We start from the raw sequence: 11,329 nt of genomic DNA on the forward strand, positions 1-11,329 counted from the left end.
TACCTCCAAAACTGAAAAGGGAAAAACTCCATTATGGGGCTTTAAGCAGCTGCAACAACCTGGACGCTCACGCTGGCTCCAACTGAGAGAAGAAGTGTTACATATCAGTGTGTGCAATTCTAAATGGCTTCCATAAGAGCCAGCTGCAAAGCTGAACGTGTTCAGGTACAAAGTGTTGCCTGAATCGATTGTGCACAGACTTCATGTCACTGCAGTTTGTGTAACCGCCAAGATGTATACAAATAATGGTCCAATTACAGTCACATGAAATCTCAACAGCACATGCTGCACTTTTGGGAAAAAAAATATTCCCATATTTGCTTGTTGGCACACATTCTTTGTAATACTTCAGAGTATTTGTTTCCCTTTATTTGATAGTTGACAGTAGAAGGGAAAACATTGAGAGAGGAAAGAAAATAACATCTCCCGCAGGACGTCACATTTAACAGGACAAAAGACTTCATCTGGCAGCCTGAAATAGTGGTGACAAGAAATAGTGTGAGGATACTAAAATGTAATCCCATAAATCATGTTCCACTGCACACAACATATGTATTAGTATATTTGTTTGTGATACTTTATCAGGCTAATGTCCTTTGGAAATTCATATTCAACAGTTTTGGCAGCGTTAATGTATAAAGTATATAGTGTTTTGTAAAAAGATGTTGTCCATCACTGTGCGTGTAGCATGGCCTACTTTCACACAGGAGACATTTTTACTTTATGTTTCAAACCAACAAGTTATTTATATATTTGTATATCTTATCCAAACAACTTAAAACCACAAATGATTACACACCTATATTTAAAACACTGGCATTATATGCTGAGCAATTTAATTGAACACGTTTGTTAAAATAATCTATTGTGAACTTTCTACCTGGTGAGAGTAGGTTTTCTGTAAAAGACAGTTTAGATTTTCAGGTTGTTTTAAAGGTACAAAAGTGTTGACAGTCAGTACCACAAGTATTTCATTTTGGCATATAGGCCATATCTCCAGCATATCAATTAGGATAGATAAGACTGTGTGTTGCAGCCCCTCTTCATGATCAGACTGATAAAACAGCTGTATTATTGCATACAAATGTCAGCCTGCTCAGCTTAACCTGCACTCTACCACCTTACATTTCCTGACACATAATGTGCCTGAGTTGTGTTCTGTATTGAAAAACTCAGCATGCAGCATATATCCTTCCAGTTTGACCCCATTTGTTATTATTATTTGAATTGCATTGGACTGTGGTGATTGTAAATTGTAAATGGGAGTGTGAAGCTCAGACCACCCCAGTCCCAGCATTTTAGGCACAGTTCTGCCTCAGTGAGCCAGGCTGATTGGGATGCAGCAGGGCCTCCCCCTTTCTCTCCTCCTTGCTTTCTCCCTGTGTCACTGGTTCTGCTCGGGCTGAAACAGACATTCTGATGAAAAACAGAGGGGGCCAAAATGTTTATGAAGGCAAGGCACATGCAGGAATACACACACACACACACACACACACACACACACACACACACACACACACACACACACACACACACACACACACACACACACACACACACACACACACACCTAGACGTATGTATGTGCAATGCATACACAAATGTGCATTCTGTGGAGTTGCCAATAGAATTTTAATACTGCTCCAATACTGCTCCAAATCTTTAGCGAAAGATTGTCTTCAATTTGTACTTTAGCACATGTTCATTAACTGCTTTTGCCAAATTAAATGTGTATATCTAAATATCATCAGGGTCATCGTCAGACTGGAGGCTGTAGCCAACAAGAAGATGGAGAAGCAAAGGCAGAGCAGCTCAAAACACAACAACAGTGTCAAACTGTCGACTACTTCCTGGACGAGCTCCTAACACACAATACAACACAGCAGGCGATGGAAAAACAGAGTAGATGAAAACTAGGAGGCACTGGTTTACTGATGTAAATCAAAGTAGTTCAGGTGAAGACAAATAGGAACTGAAAATTAAGATTTATTTGGATACAGGAGTATGATATGTCTAGCCTTCTGTTTTTACCCTCTATTATTCTCGGAGAACATACAGTATATATGTATTTGTGGAAGACATGATATAATCATAAAATTAGATAAATCAAAGGGAGAAATGTTTTATAAAAGTATATATCACAGTCCTGTGTCAAATTAGTTTCCTGAGGTAGGGTCGTAATTCTTGGATAACAGACATGAAAGAAGAAAAAAACGCTTCATACAATTTGTACCAACAAATACTGACATACAGTCATAGCTAATGCATGGCTGAAAGTAGATAAATAAAATAAAATATCAGTAGCAAAACGTTTTTCAATGTAGACAAAAACATCCGCCGACAGGGAAAACTTGAACCATAATTTGGCTCCAACAAAAAAAAATGGTACACAAAAGTAACTGGCAGCCTGTAATGGCCATATCCACATTGATGGATATGAACTAAATAATCCTTTGTTGCCCAAAAGTGTTAGTAATACTGCCAATCTCAGCCGTGTCACTGCCATGTCTATATACACCTTTGTCTAAAACTTCAATAACTTCTTGCAGTGTTGAGAAATAAGAACGACTGATTGCACTCTCTTAACTAGAACGGGCACTCGGTAGAGCACATACCTTCGCATATCACAAGATTGGGCATTGAATTATGAACATTTTGGCATTAGTTGCATGCCAATTGGACAACAATTTATCGTGCTATGGTAAAACAAATATTTTGACCTTTCCATGACCTTGACCTTTGACCCGATTGATCCCAAAATCTAATCAAATGGTCCCCGGATAATAACCAATCATCCCACCAAATTCCATGTGATTCAAGAAGATTTGACCTGTTCATGACCTTTGACCTTGACCTTTGACCCGATCGATCCCAAAATCTAATCAACTGGTCCCCGGATAATAAACAATCATCCCACCAAATTTCATGCGATTCGGTTCAATACTTTTTGAGTTCTGCGAAAGATTTTGACCTGTTCATGACCTTGACCTTTGACCCGATCGATCCCAAAATCTAATCAACTGGTCCCCGGATAATAAACAATTATCCCACAAAATTTCATGCGATTCGGTTCAATACTTTTTGAGTTTGGCGAATAACACGCATACAAATAAATAAATAAATAAATAAATACACGGCGATCAAAACATAACCTTCCGGCATTTTCAATGCGAAGGTAATGATATGAACTGACGGAGAACAAGTCATGTTCACTTATATTTCCTATTTTTCAGACACTGGCGACTTTGTTTCCAAGTTTTCAAGTGTTTTGCAGCTCTCCTTGGTTTCTGAGCTGAGCACCCCAACAACTTGTTGATCTTTAAGACCGTGTGTTGACACATTTGTGTGGAATCAGCCAGGCATACTGCACATTGGTCTGTTTGTGTCTCTTTGTCTCTCTGCAGCCTGTACATAAGGGGAGAGCAAAACGCCATCTTAACGTGTCCAGGATTATTATCATCTCCATGGCGACTGCCTCCTCCACCTCGTGCTCTTTCTCTCTACTCTCTCTGTTTGGGTAATCTGTGGTATTCGCTCTGCAGAAACCACTCATTCATCTCCCATTCCTGCCTCAAAATCTGAATTCTGAATTTGCAATGGAAGTAATAAACAAGATTGACTGCAGCTCTCCCGATTGATCGCTGCTCCTATGCACTCGCATAATTTCAAATCCTCCAACAACAGCAACCAATGGCCTGGCCACATGGAGACAGGGCAAATTATGATGGGACAAGAATCAATTTATACTACATTAACCTTCTTGTTCTTCCGTGGCCATAGGGGTTTAGAAGTGAAAGGAAGCATGTACTTAGAAATATATGAACCCAGAAGAGAAACCTTCGATTGTGGTTTTCATCTCAAGTTGATTGTATCAGACACCCCTGTGCTGCTACCAGCGGGCGGTCAGGTTCTCTGTAACATCAACAGAAATCTTTGAAAAAAGCCAACATCACTTCTTTTTTACTTTTGCTCTTATCTTCTATGTGTCCCAACAGGACACCATGGTAAGTATTCATGGACAAATGTAAAACACATTTCAAAAGAAACAAAATAATGAAAATTACATTACAAGTTGATAAAAGCTTGAAATTCACGATAAGACATTGCAGACCAAATATAGTTTGTATTTAAAAAAAACTAAAAACAAACAGAGAATCAATTAAAAGATGAATCCAAACTGTATTCACCATAATAACTGTTGGGTTGAAAACATTTATGTATTTAATGGAAAAATAAAAATGGTTAACTGGTAAACTTTAGTGAACACGTGACAAGTTGCTCTCCTGCAGCTTCTGCTTCTCAGGGTTAACAATATTGTCAGATATAGAGGAACATATAGAGATCTTGATCAAAAGCGGTGTTATCCTCAATGTAAGTTAGATTACGCTGTATTGGACAAGTGGCTGCTTGAGTCTCCCTGTCACATTTTTTCTGGACGTGTACACTGACAGGAGACCAAGTCCTATTTGATAGTTTGTGGTGAAATTTTTTTTTTTTGCCAGGCAAAGAAGAATTTGATTTGTTATTCAGTGATAACAATGTATGTGTGCATTCATGAACAGAGAGGAGAAATAGGGGAGAGGAAGAGAAGGACCAAAGATTATTTTCATTTCCAAGTCTGAAGCACTCCATATTTAAGTCTAATAAGATGCGCAATCTCCTTTTTTTCCTTCCTTCTCTTTGTCATGCTTCCCCTCATCTCATTACCATGTTTAGAAGTTGTTGGCACCCTAAACGCTATGTTGGCCGCGGTAGTGGTGGCATGGAAAATAAAATGAAGGAATTGTGAACACGTGACAGTGACTGCGCTGATATAAGAGGATCAGACATGCAAGAGTGGAATCGGGCCCTTAAGTGTTCCAAAAAAGAATAAAGGGTGAATTATCATTTAATCCCACCCTGGTCAGGACAAGAAGGAGGATGAGAGGAGGGAAGCAGGATTCATTTATGCTACAAAAGGATGTGAGAAACTGGTAATGGAGTCAGACAAAGGTTGGTGGCGTGGGAGGATGAGGAAGACAGTGGTGGAGGGGTCAGGCCTCCATCTGTAAGCCATGTCAACATCCATAGAGTCACTGGGTCAGAACAGGTAGAAAGGTTCTTCTCTGCTAAGATTTCCCATTGGAGAATCAGATCCTTCTAAATAATTGATCACATCTAGGCTCAGTGAACAGCAGGACCATGATAGGGACTGGGTAGGATGAGCTGATCGATTGGACTTTACTCACCCGTGGTTTGCAAACCACACACCATCAAAAGTGTGTATACTTGCGTTACGACAAGATCATGAATATGTAGATTTTTCCCTGAACAGGGTGGAGTTGTGGGACATTTTATTTTTACAACAGCAGATACTGCATGCCTGTCCATTGCAGAAAACAAACAAACACACAACACATATATCTTGTACTGTAGATAATCAGTATCTACGTACTGCTGGCTGGGTTTCGTTTGAAAAGTAGCTTTTGTCATATTGCTCCAAATAAATGTTAAACACAATTCCCTGTAATGCACAGAGATAATATGTTATGCATCTCACTGAGTGCAGGCCTGTTTGTTTTATTATGAGAGGGCTGGAGAGATACAGGCACAGCACTAGATAGTGTGTGTGTGTGTTTGCACAGAAACCATCACTGACGATCTTACTGGTGAACATTAAATATCCCATAACAACTGACAAATAAATACATGTGGATCTGAGTCCTTCACAAGACATTGTAAACAATGAGTTAAGGAATTGTTTGTGAAGTAAAGCTTTCCCATCTAAAGTAACATATGCAGTATATACTGTCCTGCCACTTATGCTAAGGTTGCTCTTGCGTGACCAGAAATGTGTCAGGAGACAAATTAGAAGAGATGCAGGTGCTCACAACTACGAGGTGAATCCCAAGCTTCCTTTAATTACTTTAATTATCTTAACATGTAGCTGCAGCTCTCCATGAATGTAATATCTCCATCAGATAAATATTGATGAACGTTAATAAAATGTATGCTTGTTGATATAAACCTAATTCATTTCAGAAGGTGGATAACTGCTGTCCTATTCCTTCTTGCTATGCTTCTTTATTCATTTTATGTGAATTGCTTTTTAGATGTAACAGAGATATGGTGGGGAACAACCTCTCCAAATGTTGGGAAATTGTGTTTAGAAATACAGTTTAGAAATAGCGTTTGTTTTTTCAAAACAATGGCTCAGGTCCTTAGCAAATGGAAAGGTTAACTAAAGGTCTGATTTAAAGTGTAGTATTTTAGTGGTCATGGAGTGGGAGGGGCATTCGGATGGTTTATCCTGTCTTCCCCATTATCTTAAAAAAACTACTTTCAATATTTAACCACTGCAGGTTTTAAGATGTGACCTAATAATGTTGTAGTACAAACACATTTTTTGAGACTACATGGCCTGAACAACCCTTTTCTACAATTATTACCAGCATTTATACAATTTAACTCAAAGACAGAACATAGAGCCTTCATCAGTTTTTAAATTATTCATATTATAGTATTAATAATATTAATATGAATAATAATAAAGATTAAGTTCTAAGTACTTAGACTTTTGGGACTGACTGGGTCTCGAAAATGTTTTCATGTCAGCCCGCTGCCTGTTCCTCCTTGGCTGATTAAGCACCATTGGCAAATATCTTTTTCACCTCTATTTAAAATTTTCAAGCCTCCACACTGGTGTTTTATCATTATCACTAACTGTGAGATTCCATCGAGCTGTCTGGTACCTGTGGACATGCGTGAAAATTGCTGCAAAATGCTAGTCTAAATGTAAATTGACTCAGGTAATTGTGATATTTTGTGAGTAGAACTTTTCTCATTGACTACTCTTTTTCTAACTCTTTCACTCAGCATAATTTGAATTTATTGCCCCAAATGCATGGTGAAATGTAGTTAAATAAACTGTTAAAAGTGCTTTCTGAAACTTTAAAATGTTTGTGAGCGCCTTCAATTTGATGGTGTAATAACAACACTGCATTGTCTGTGAAGAGCCTTTGCAAACTCCTAACAGTGTGTTTGATATTGTCGCACATCTATTTGCCATGGCAATAACCATTCTCCTATCTTTTTCCAACCCTGTAATGCATCTGCCCAGACAGGAGTCCTGTTTAAACATTTCCCAAGGATCTTCTATTTCTTGGCATTACCTGTGTCCCCATCTGCTCTCAATTTGTTAAACCTTGGTACAATTATAGATCCTCTAATATACAGAGTTCTTTTTTTCTTCTTCAAATAATGTCCATGAAACATGCTTTTAACATAATTTAAGTTAATTGTTAACTCTTAAAAGTAATGGATAATAAGCAGAAAAATACAGAAAACAAGATCTGATCGAACAGTGAAGGTATTTTAATTAGGAAAATGCTAAATCTCTAAATCTTTTTCTTTCATGGATTTAGATTGTTTCTCATTCTACCCCCAATATCCTGGCATTTTACCCCAACTATCCTGGCACTATACCTGTGCTGCCCTCAGTATATGTGCTGTTATACACCTCGGCAGTTAGGCAAACTCCTTCCTGACATCATGACTCTGAAGACCCTTGTCCGTTGTCCACAGGTTTATTGACACAGGAAAGAGTAAAACTAAAACACACAAAGAGCATAATGAATACAAATAAAATGCTTTGCTAATGCTTACATATACACACAATGTAAATGTACTGATAAGTCATAGCGGAGTAAACATTAACTATAATGCCTCGATGTGCATAAAACTTCCCAAACTAAACATTGTCACAAAATAATCATTTGCAATCATGAGTAACAATAAAACAAATCAATACATACCAACGATGCCATTAAAAGGTATAAGATGTATGCAGATTCCACTGGATTGCAAAACTAACGAAAACAGCGGCTCTGAAACATGCTCTTGTTTACTTCCTGATTACAAGCAACCGGAAGTTTCAGGACATTTCCTGTTTCAAAATAAAACGTTTTCAAAATAAAACGTATTAACATGCTGGCTTAACAATTGTAACAAAACAATACCAAACCCTCCTTGCCTGCAGTCGTTTACTTTCATTCCTCCATGTCTTTCTTTCTCTGCCGCTCAAACACACAGACATATACATACCTCGGACCACCACTATCTCTCTGTGTGACATGCGCCAAGGGATCCACTGCTGATAAGCAAACCCCCACCAAAAAATTATTTCAGGTCTCTAAAGCAGAACTGTCCACAGAGGACCATCTCCACAAAGCTGCTACGCATGAGGTGGGGAGCTGTCTCATTGATCTGCCTTTCCTCACAGTCCATCCTGAGCTTTTGCTCTTGTTTGCTACGCCTTAGCAAGTCCACTCCAGATAACATCACCCATGGAAGAGCTGGAGGAAATAAAAAAACACAAAACAAACACACTCTCTCCAAGAAATAAACTTTTGTTCCAGCCGGCCATTGCAGGCTCCATGCAGTGAGGTCATCTAATAAAAGAGAAATTGTATGCATATTATATGCAGGGGAAATGACAATGGCTTTACGGTGCAGTGCATAGTGAGGGGAAAGAGGCTAATCTGGCATTGATGCCTTTGCATGCATGCGTGTGTGTGTGTGTGTGTGTGTACATGTGTATGTGGATGAGTGTGATCCAGCGCATACGTTAAAGCATGCATAATTCCCCATGTTACATAGTGTATAGATCCCATATCACATCATACTCTTGTATTCAATACACAATGTATCTGTAATTATTAAGTCAAAAGCAACGATGACGTTTCTTTTATAAAACTTTTTCATGCCCTAAAATCTGTTCCAGTTTTTATGAAGTAGTTTTAGATATTTTAAGACTGTGCTGATTGAACATTTTAATATACACATGTGAACATTTGTATATGAACCTTCCTGTTGTGGAGAATTTTGACCTGATTTCTATTGCTCCTGTGACCTTTTTGTGGGTTTAGAATCACATTGCCGTAATGGAATAGCTTCATGCTGCGAAAGAGGGTGAGTCATGCCTCTCATAGTGTGTGTAAAACATGTGTCATGGTGGTAGTGGTGGGGGGGCAATCTGGGCGAGCCGGGTTTGGCCGTGCATTTTACTTGTTTATGCCCTTTTACATTAGTCATATGGACATAGACCAAGTATCCAAGTGTATGTTATTTATGTTCACTGCGCTTTACTGAGTTGCACTTTTGCTATGTCCCCCTTATTCTGGTGTTAAAGAACATTCTGTAATCCCCAGTGGAGGAAACCACTTTATCAAGTGGTGCCCAAGGAAGCCTTTCCATACTTCCTGCAGAACACTGCTGCCCGACACAGAGTATTGACTTGGATTTGCCTTTGAAGCTGTAGTTCACCAGGTTGCAATTTTGCCATAAACAAACAGGGCAAAGAGCATCCGCCATTGTATCTGCGTGTGGAGCTGAATGTGGCCATTGTTCGGTTATTATAAAACTCCATGCACAAAAGTAATCTAACTAGTTCATAATAGTTATTCATACAGCCAGTACCAGAAGTTATTGATGGTGCATCTTGATTGGCTGATTCAGTACAAGTTTAAATTTAAAGATACAAAAACTAAATAACACTGAACTGGCTTAAACAAGTCTGACAGATTTGCTGAAAATGCCCTATATGACCCCATTCTTTAAAAGTCTCAGCTTGTGCTCATGTGGTAACAATGGGTGAAGTTGATTCTCATGCAACTATTTTCAGCTCCAAATTAAACAGCAGATATTATGCTCAGGATTCTTTTCGAAACTATCTCCTCCCATGGGGGCAGTATGATTTGATTAAACTTGATCCCAGGGTCTCAGATGTCGTTTAAGGCTCCTGGCGTCAGTATTATCTATGTCATCAAGCAGACACAAAATGGGCACTTTTGTTGCATCTGCTGGCTGGCAAAGTAAAAGGTCAGAGATCAATGTTGTTTTTGATCTAAAAGTTCTGCAAACTTGATATTATCTTATGAATCTTGTTGTAAGCTCAGAAATTGACATAGTAACACAACTGCACACTTGCATACACAATATGAAACCAAATAAATATATTATAAGTGATGGGAACAGAAGTGTGTCATTGACCACAACAGCTGCTCTGTTTGTAAGGGGAGGGCTGTGCGCATTGCCAATGCAACCTCTTGTAGGAAGATTGCCTTTGGGCTGAGGATTTAAGATGTAATAAGGCGATTGTCCAATGTTTAGACTGTGGTATCATTGGTGCGCCATCTCTAGTTCACTGTCAAGGAGGTTAAGGACCAGGAGCCCAAACAGTGATTAAACATTTATACAGGACACCTAGCCCCTTATATATCAAATGATCTCTGCAACACAGGCCTCCGACGATCCAGCTCATCTTACGTGTCTTCCAAAATCCTCCCTCATCATCCTCGTCTGTGTCCAGACCTTCATAGTACACAAGGGAACTGTAACCCTCTGAATGCTGCTAATATTTTGTCAGCATCTTTTTGGAATGATGTGGTCATAATTTTCAAACAATATGGGTTGGGTCTGCTTCAGCATTTATAAAGGCATTAAAACTTCCCCTCCCGGGTCCTTAGTATTTATGAGCAGACTCATTTCATTTCAGCATTGGACAACTGCTTTAGCTGCTGTGGTGGGACAGAGGCTGTGTTCACCATTACTTGTTGAGAACCTTGAATCATTCAACTGTTATGAGCGACACTTTTCCAGCCAACATTAACAGAGAAGTAAAACCTTACCAGCCTCCGGATATGTTGAAAAGCCTAATCCGGAGAGGCTTTTATAAGCTTTTAAACTGATTGACCATATCGTCGTAGCCCTTGAAGCTCCTCCCAGAGAGGTGTTTTTATCTGGCTGCTGGCTTACCCTATTTGCCACAGGGTGAACCTTTACATTGCCGTGGTTCCTTCCTCACTACTTTAACCTCTTTAATTTGGATAACGCACAGAGAAACAAAGCCAAGGCAATATATAGAGTTGTACCTCCTCGGGTGCTTTCCTTCACAATCTAATTTCTAAATTGAAGGAAAAAAGAGAAAATAAAAATGGATCAATAAATCCTTACCAGCAGAAGCCCTTGGAGCAAAGCTGCTCTACCACATCCTGTAATAGCTTTTCTCACAATACTTTTTCTCCTACTACCTTCTTCACGTGTTCTGCAATGTCTTCCAAAGTATCTCATTGGTATTTGGAATCTGTCAAATCCGTCAAAAAGGTTTTGTGGCTCATAGCCACTGCCTAGAGGCACAGAGATGAGAGAGATAATTAGCTGACACTTTATCTGACATGTTACCACCGGCCTTGCGTGTACTTATATTGTTCTGCTGTTGTTGTGCTCCTGTATCCAGGGAGCCTTTTTATTCTTGGTATGAACCTCAGGGTGTCTTTTAAAGATGATATTC

General features: G+C 39.1%; 1 long non-coding RNA gene across 1 annotated transcript; it reads right to left on the reverse strand.

Moving 5' to 3' along the window:
- Positions 1 to 351: 351 nt before the first annotated feature.
- On the reverse strand, positions 352 to 7,853 carry LOC130193767 (uncharacterized). Its single transcript, XR_008831707.1, has 2 exons — positions 7,465 to 7,853; positions 352 to 1,416 (listed from the first exon to the last, which is right to left on the reverse strand). It is a non-coding gene; the product is annotated as an uncharacterized LOC130193767 (long non-coding RNA).
- Between the last annotated feature and the right edge of the window lie 3,476 nt (positions 7,854 to 11,329).

Source organism: Pseudoliparis swirei, chromosome 5 (assembly GCF_029220125.1).
Source record: "Pseudoliparis swirei isolate HS2019 ecotype Mariana Trench chromosome 5, NWPU_hadal_v1, whole genome shotgun sequence".
NCBI lineage: Eukaryota > Metazoa > Chordata > Actinopteri > Perciformes > Liparidae > Pseudoliparis > Pseudoliparis swirei.